This window comes from Amblyomma americanum, chromosome 6 (genome assembly GCF_052857255.1).
Source record: "Amblyomma americanum isolate KBUSLIRL-KWMA chromosome 6, ASM5285725v1, whole genome shotgun sequence".
Lineage (NCBI taxonomy): Eukaryota > Metazoa > Arthropoda > Arachnida > Ixodida > Ixodidae > Amblyomma > Amblyomma americanum.
The window spans coordinates 198443702-198452429 of record NC_135502.1 but is presented as its reverse complement, the minus strand read 5'-3'; the positions used below and the strand labels follow the sequence as shown (position 1 = coordinate 198452429).

The 8728-nt window shown below is 46.8% G+C and overlaps 1 long non-coding RNA gene across 1 annotated transcript; it reads right to left on the bottom strand.

Annotated features, from left to right (window-relative positions):
* Window positions 1-6319: 6319 nt before the first annotated feature.
* On the bottom strand, window positions 6320-8442 carry LOC144095162 (uncharacterized). Its single transcript, XR_013306705.1, has 3 exons — window positions 8240-8442; window positions 6647-6740; window positions 6320-6527 (listed from the first exon to the last, which is right to left on the bottom strand). It is a non-coding gene; the product is annotated as an uncharacterized LOC144095162 (long non-coding RNA).
* Between the last annotated feature and the right edge of the window lie 286 nt (window positions 8443-8728).

Below are 8728 nucleotides of genomic sequence, written 5' to 3'. Positions count from 1 at the left end.
TTCTCGTTCCACAATGGGCTCTTGCGGAACTCTCTGTAGGGCTTTGTTAACGCCCGCAAGCTTTCTTTTCCTGCTTCGCGCCTTACCTGGAACTCTTCTGCGAGCTCGACGGCGTGCTCCAAGCTATTCTTCTTGGGCCGTTGCAACCAGATCCGCGTTTCCTCATTTAGACATTTGTAAAACTGTTCTAGACAGATTTTTCGACAACTCTGTCATGGTCATCATAAACCTCCGCGGCCGTTAGCCGTTCGATCAGATTTGCCTTAATATAGTAGGCAAAATCTGGGAATGACTCAGAGGGCCGCTTCCCTGTGGTTCTGAAGCGTCGACGGCGGGCGTCAGCCGACAGGCGATACTTTCTCAGGAAAGTAGCCTTCACTTTATCGTACATATCCGCCTTAGCCTTTGTTAGCGAGCAAGCACGCCGGCAACCTCATATGGCAGAGCCGTCAAGAGGTGTTGAGGCGAAGTTGTGCGAAGAAAGCTATGGTTTTCGCACGCGCGCTCAAACTTCACAATGAACAATCCGAAATCTTCACCCTTTTTGAAAGGTGACAGAAGGTCTTTCATTTTTGACGGCTTCGATGGCTGACTATTCACAACAGTGGCCGTGCCCGCTGTTGCTTCTTCTGTCTGGGCTTCAGCTAGCTTCACCTCCAGTCGCTTCCTTTCTAAATTCACATCATGTCTTCCTTTTTTGTTCCTCCAATTCCTCTTTTCTTTTTATTTCGTCCAATTGCTCCACTGTATCGTCGTCCTCAAAACCGGGGTGTCCTCATCTAGCTGACAACCTGCTGTTTCTTCATTGTTTACCCGCAATCATCCCCGAATTCTCTACATATGCAGATCAGTTCCGTCTTACGCAGCGTTCCCCAATTCATGACTGCCCTTAAATGCTTGCTAGTAATGTGATCGCTAGTCTTTTTGATGTTGGTACAAAGCAAGGTTCAAATTCAAACAGGCTACTGCCACCAATATTTACTACCAGGAAGAGCAGCACGAATTCTAAGCCTGGCAATACTCAAGGAGAGATACACTCACCAAAACCGGAGTCAGGGCACCACACAGACGATCTCACCACTGCCAACCAGTTGTTCTGACTCGGGTAGCATGGTCGGGTCGGTAAGAGGACGAAGATGATCGTACACTTTGCCAGGAGGAAGGCAAGGAACACTTTATACAACTGTTTACTTTATGTACACGTAGAGCAACTGTGAGTGCTTCTCAGTAAAAGAGCCTCGATGAGAGAAAGCCAATGGGCCGTACTCTGCGCCGAGTTTTATAGGGTTTTTTTCTTCCACGAAAAATCTGGATGGAGGCTGGGGATGCCGAAGAAGGCGTGTTAAAGACGTTCACTGCGGCACTAATCACGCACTCTCTCCCCAGGGGACACGCCGGCGTCACGTGTTCAGCTTGAGAGGAGCATGCCAGATACGTCGCGCAAACAGCGAAAATCTTCACGAGTGACGTTGCCATGGTCTGCAGGTGGTCGCACGTGTTTCTCATCATTGCACCGGCTGGGCTACGCGGAAGGCCACGCAGCGTCAGCTTCCCCTTTGGCGATGAATGTCGATGTCAAAACGTGATGACTGGAGCTCGCTGACCTCCTGCGCTGGCGGATTTCATGGAAGAATAACTGGCACTGCTCTCGAGGATGAGCCGGGGATTGACCCCGCATCGCTTCTCGGGACTTATTGGTAGCCCGTGGGAGAGTCCGCTGTAGTCGTGCAGGACTCAGTCTTAAGATATCGCCAGCGCCCTGTCGAAGGGGCCAGCGGGCGCGATAGCGAGGGAGCCTTTTTTTCCGAGACAAAAGACAACCTGCGTGCAGGCATCGCGGGGTTTCGGCTTTGTTGACAGCTAAGACATTTAAGGCAGAAAGCTGGGCTAGTTGACGTTTAGATTGAGAGGCCATAGTAGTAATTGACAGCTCTAGAATGTCGCTAGCTCCGACCCGCGTGGTTATAAGCACTATCATAACAGCAGGTAGTGACAGCTATTCCTGTTCATGAGAGGACAATAACTAAAAGAATAAGAATGTGATGGAGCACGCATGCCAGGTTCTCTCAGATCACGAATAGCAGTTTACTAATATCCCTCAAGGGGGCAGTATAAAACAACTGTATCTTATGTACTCACCTACGAGGCAGAAACATAGAGACTAACGAAATGGGTTCAACTTAAGCACAACGCAGCGACCTACGGAAAGAAAAATGATAGGTGTAACGTTTAGAGACCGGAAGCGGGCAGTGTGGGAGAGAGAACAAACGCACGCGAGTTCATTACATCCTAGTCAAAATCAAGAGGAAGATATGGACTTGGGCCGGGTATTTAAAGCGAAGGCAAGGTAAAGGCTGCTGTTTAGGGGTAACGGAGTAGTTTCCAACAGGAGGCAAAAGGTGGCAGAAAGTTAGATGGGTGGATCAGATTAAGTTTGCGGGGATACGGAGGCCCCGGCTGGCAAAGGTCAGGGTTAATTCGGACATGCGATAGGTGCTTTGGCCTGCAGTCAGCGTAGTCAGGCTGGTAATGATGATGAGAGCAGCGCCAAGAAGATTTCGATAAAACTTCAGGTCTGGTACTCCCATCACACTCTACTTACCAACTATGAGAAGACCCAAAGCCGTTATTTTACGCGCAAAAGCCCGCCAGCTCACAAAAAATTCCGCGCTATAATTTTAAAGGACAATCACATTGAAGTAGTTAATAAATTCAAAACTTTATGAACAATATTTCTTGACCATATGCTTTGGGATTCACACATTGATTTGGTACAATACAAATTACCACGTACAATTGGTGTATTTCATCGGCACAGAGATGTTCTTTATGTCCGTACAATGCTTACACATCTCACACTGTTTTCTAATATTGGGTACCGCTACTTTTACAAATATAGAGAACCTAGTGACATTTCAAAATAAAATGGTTAAAGTTATTTGAAATGCGACATATCACCCTGCTGCTCCGTTACTGCAAAAGTTCTATTTAATTAAGTTCAGCAGTTTTTATAGTCTCCGCTTTTTCAGGGCACTGAGGAATTAAACACCGAATAACGGCAATTTTATATCAATATTCGCAGATATCCACCTTGGTTCATGCAAACATCCGATATATCTACTATATTGGATGTTTATATTAAACATTACGAACGTGGACTCCATGCTGCGGTAATTACTTCTAGAAAAAATAAATAACTTTCGCCAAAAGGGTGCTGATGTGATAACCCTATCAGCTAGAGAATTTCCTAAACTTTGTATGTGTAAAATGGCTGACGCAAACATTGTACCTGCTTTTTGTTATTTCGTATTCAGTAAGTTTTTGCCAGTGCACGCTTTTACAAATTACTGTAATTAGTGCTAGTGATTTGCAACTGTTTTGTAGTTTTCTTTTAATTAAGTTCTGTGGCCCGACAAAAGCGTTAATATCGATTGTATAAATCATCGCTATTTTTGCCTATAATGCGATGTACTGTCAGCAGCAAAAGTTTGCGGGATGTTCAGTGCGTGGCAGAGCGACGCAAAACTAGGGTGCCTCGATGCCAGCGCTGCGCCGAACAGGGTGCCTCGATGCCAGCGCTGCGCCGTACAGGGTGGAGACACGACCTTCGTGGGCGCCATCTTGGGGCAAGCGCTGAAATGCGGGGCTACGGAGCGTCGGCCGGTATCCTTCTTTAGAACGCGCTTTCGCTAGCAGGCTGAGCTGTATAAGGTTTCTGCATATATGCTCACAGTTCTGAGCACTTTTTGCTTAGTGATATAAATAAAAAAAGAGCTAGCGTTTGCTTGCAAGCGCAGCTTTTAGAGCAAATGACCACTGTGCAGCTAGGACAGCACTTACTTTTTGGCCGTCTCAGACGCTCAAAGCGGTTATTTTAACTGAAGTGACTGTTTTATAGAGCAATGCCTTTTGTACTGCCAGAACATGACGGAGTTTATAAGGTGCATGACATGCAAAAGGCTTTAACTGCGTCTGTTGATGCAGATGAACAACTAGTTGACGTTTTAGTCAGCCGCGCATATCAAAAATATTTTGCATCGCAGTCGTCTATTGTAGACCGTAAAATAGACACAGCAGAAAAAGATTATCCGTGATGAGTAGACCAAACTTTGACTCCTGCCACACGATGATGTACACAGCATTTTGTTTCAAAATAATCATCAACCGCTTGAAGCTGCCTCTGGCTGCATGCCTAGGAGGAGACATCTCTTAAACAGTTTATTCAAGGTTTGTGCCAGCGACAGTTTTGCTGCCGTACCCATCATCCGATTCTTCTGGCTGGCTTAGCCAACGCAAGTAAATGCGCAGGCGCATCGTCACAAACCGGTCTAACAGTCTGTTCATAAGATTTGGGTGTTCCGCGCAATCAACCGCCGGAATGGGAACGGTTTGTTCGATAAGGCATTTAATGGTCTTCATTGGACTCTTCAAACGACAGATGTCTTTTTGCTCCGATAGGTTTTTAAAGAGACTTTCGCACGAAGGAACAAAGTCAAGAACTTGCTCGCTCACATATACAAGGTTACGGGCTCCAGCATTATATTCTTTCAACTGCACTAAGGTATGCTCCTCTCGTACCTCTTCAGAAAGCATTCGTGTGCACGGGGCGCAGGACCTTGCGGAAAGCGCAAGGGGCCTTACCAAGAACCCGGCCAGGTGAGCGACGATGTCGATTTCAGCTCTTGTCAATGATTCTATTGCTTCAATTTCATCACATGCTGAAAGTCCTTCGTGCACTTCAGCTTCGTGCTGAACTTCTTTGATTTCGGCTGAAAAAAAATCAACCAGGTAAGTGTTGTCATCGATGTCGTAGCCTGAAGTTTTCGGAACTTTGAGGAACTGGCTGACAGTTACAATCTTGAGTGCATTTTTTAGGTCGTATGAGCTCGGCACAGGTGAAATCATTCTGATGACCGAAAAAAGGTTTTCCAAACAATCTTGGACCATCCTCCCAGTCAAAACAAAACTGTACCGGCGTTCTTTCAGCAGAAAGATGTGCAGCTGCAGGACTACTGTTGTTGACATGAGCACCCCTGCCTGGCTTGGCTTCCACACTTTTCTTACTCCTATTCCCAAGCCTTCGATGACTTCCATTGTGAGTTTGAGATGTACAATGGCTTCCTCATATTTACTCTCATTCTTCAAACTGAGAACGACAAAGAGATGGCGAGCAGTCATTATTGTGAACCATTTAAAAATTACTCCAAAAAACCACGCAGTTGTTTCTGCTTCAGGTGAGAGCTTCCCGATTTCGATGTAATATCTAATCGCTGCTGGGGCTTCACGAAACAGCTGAACCGCTATCCCTACCTTCATTTTTGTAAAATGACCGTTAGATATGTGGATGTAGCTCAAGTTCGATGCGACCTGCAACTGGTCTGTGTCGAGTTTTAGAACAGCCTCCACATGCGCGATCGACACTTCATTGCTGGGCAACTTGAACCTTGCGACGATGGCATCGTTAAGATGCATCACATCTTTTCGCACCAAATGCCCTCTCAAATTTTTTAGCACATGCGCAGGGTCTGGCATGAAATACAAAACATTTTCGCTGTCACATGGATGTGGCACAGAACAAACAGTTACAGAACTGCGAGAACTCGACAGGTTCAGTGACCTCCACATGGAACGATTTGAACTACCCATGTCGCAAGTGACACATACCACGCGCAGTGATATCTGGGTGCACAACTGTATTAAATGAAAGACAAAGTCTTTGAGCTTATCTCCACTGACAAACGCACCTGTGTAGTGGTAGGCTATTACTTGCTTCCATCTGGTATTCAAACCACCTACCATGAAAACAAGGGCATGGTTGGCAGGCTGGTCACTTTCGGGGAGCGTGATCTTGCCAAGAAAGCAGTCACTGCTACGGTCCAGCTCCACACCTCTCCGAATTTCCAGCTCATCTAGGAAAAGGACGCAGTCCCTTTCAATCTCAGACATTGCAGCCACTTTGGCTTCCATTAAAGTTAGAATTTCTGTTAGCACACCAGGTAGGAAGGTTAAGTGTTGCAGTCTCCGGCACAGAGTCCTTCTAGATGGAAGCGGCTGCCCTTGTTCCAATAAAAGGTTGTAGCCGGCCGAACCACATGCAAACTTAAGCTGTAGCGCCTTCTTGATCGTGTTGGCACCCCAGGAGCAATTCTTCCGGTTTTTCTTTTCCAAGGCAGCCTTTTGGTCCTGGTTTAGGAAGCTCAAATTTGCCGTCAACGTTGTAAGGTTTTCTTCGAGCTGCTTTGTTCTTTTTGCAGCTTTTTTCAGCTTTTTGTTTGCCTGCAACAAACTTTCTTCTAACTGGCTGCGTTGTCTTTTTTCGTCTTGCAGCTCTTTTCGCAGCTCACTTGTGGACAGCGAGAAAATGTCGATTTGTTCTCCTGAATCTTCACGCGTGTTTTCAGGCATCGCTAGGGTCTCTTCCTGGTCAGGTGTCGTCTCAGGGGTTGGCGAAGAGCCTTTTGTAGCGTCAGGTGTAGAACTACCAGGAAAAAGCCGCGGTGCAGGCGGCTTTGTTCGCTTCGGCTCAGCTGTTCGCGCAAGAAAGAAATTAATTCATCAGTACCTAAACATATCCGAGGCTCTAGTGCTCCTCAGATTATCTGATGCGGATACTAGGCTAGCAAACCGAATGGGGGCAAACACTTACGTCTAAAATCAAACAACGTCGGGACAGCCGTTGACTTGAGGAGCCGCCGTCCATCCATTCTGTTGCCCTCAAACTGATCTTCCTCGAAGTGGCGCTAAAATGAGAGAGACGATGAAACTGTCATTTCGCGCCTCTGGTCGTGTGCACGCAAACAAATGAGATAATAAAAAAGCGTCAAGGAAGCGGTGGATATTACAAGCACAGGATCACGAAGTATTTCTGTGGACGCCAATCAAGCGACAGCACTAATTCGGGTGTCGGACGGGCAAATTTAACTTCACTTAAATTTGGCTTAACCTCGGACCTGTATTTGCGCGTTTGACAACGGTGCACTTCGCCTCGCGATGTGTCATTACATGGAGAAGAAAGAGCTGTATTCGGGATGAACTTCTGTACTGCGCAGACACCTTGCTTCCTCGCGACCGCTTTCTTAAAGCGACGGACAGTTCACAATAGAAGTTTCTTCGTGACTAGTCGAATTGCCAGCCATATACTGTAAACGACTTAATTTTCGCGAGGGCCTAACTTTGGGTTCGTTGCGAATCGCAAATACCTCGAAAAATTATTCCCGTGAATAATTTGAGAAAAGGAAGGTGAAGGGGCCTATTATTTGTGCTGCGCAGAATTTAGCACTTGCGAAAAGACCACTTGCAAAATTCCAGAACGGCTGACTCGTAGGCAGGTTTTTGCAACCGAAACTGCCTGTTCATAGACTGCATTTTCACTTCCTACTCTGGCCACAAAAGTGGGTAGGTAGCACGTGGGAGGTTCACCCGTCAGCCTCTATTATATTCTTTTTTGAAAAGGAGAGAGGGGAATGCTCCTTAATCTGCGTGAACCGGAAGCCTCGACGGCTGCTACCAGCTTTCAAGATCGAGTGTAAAGGGCAGCTGTTGAAAGAGTACAATGGCGCATTCCTTCGACAAATACCGGGGTCCACCTGCTTCAAGTGTTTTCACCGCGGCTCTGAACAAAAAAAAAATGTGCGATCGCGAGAGAGTAAAGATCATCGTGAGACACTCCGTGAATGATACGGAAGTTCAGTGTAGCTCACTGAAAGTGAAAAGACGCAATGATTCATATATTTAGCTTGTAAGCCTTCACATAACTGGTAATTCAAAATGCTCCGCCTCAAGAACAAAGCGCGCTACTTCCAATGCCAGGCAATGCGATGCAACACGTGCTTTACTCACGTTTCTAACTAGGCTTCGAGCTGCAGCTTTGAAGGCACACAAAAATTCCTGTTGCGCACAGTGCGAGATAGGTGAACAAGGCAAAAACATATATTCAAACCGCACAAAGTCAGTGCTTACGAGCGGATGGGCGAAGTGGTGTGGTATAATGTTATTCCTACTGAAAGCACATAACTGTGAGCGACATTTAGAAAAAGATCTAAAAGCTTTAGTGCAGACAACGACCACGAGAAAGACGGCACACAAACACAAGCGCTTGTGTGTGTGTGTGTGTGTGTCTCATCTTCCTCGTGGTCTGTGTCTGTTCGCGCTAAATTTTTTTACATTATCTATATGAACAAACTAGCCAAAAAAAGAAGTTTTAATGATGCATAAAAAGAGCACAGACATTGTGGCTTACCTCGCAGATCTTCGCGTTGTCATTCGCCTTCCAGTTCTCACGCTTCACTTTCGCCTCCCATATTTTTCTCCGTCCCTCATCCCGTGGAAAACGAAAACATCGCGCTCCTTTCTTCGCCGAGCCGGCACACAATGGAACACAACACTCTGGCATGCTATTTTTCGTGAATTAAAGCAGTTCATCAGCTCAGAATCCAGCGCAAAACACGGCTTCGAACCCTCCACAGCAGCGGCAGGAAAAGCGACTTGCCCCAAGATGGCGAGCGCGGAGAAGACGGCGGCGCGGCGCATGCCAAAGCGTGTCACCACCCTGGACGGCGGCGCTGGCATCGAGGCACGCGGCGCTGGCATCGAGGCACCCTACGCAAAACTGCATTGCCGCGCCATCTATCGCAACCGCGTCCGATGTCGAGGCTCGCGGAACTGACGTGCCAGTCACTCTTTGCGCATGCTTGTTCTTTCTTCGATATCAGGCACGTCTTATCGCTTG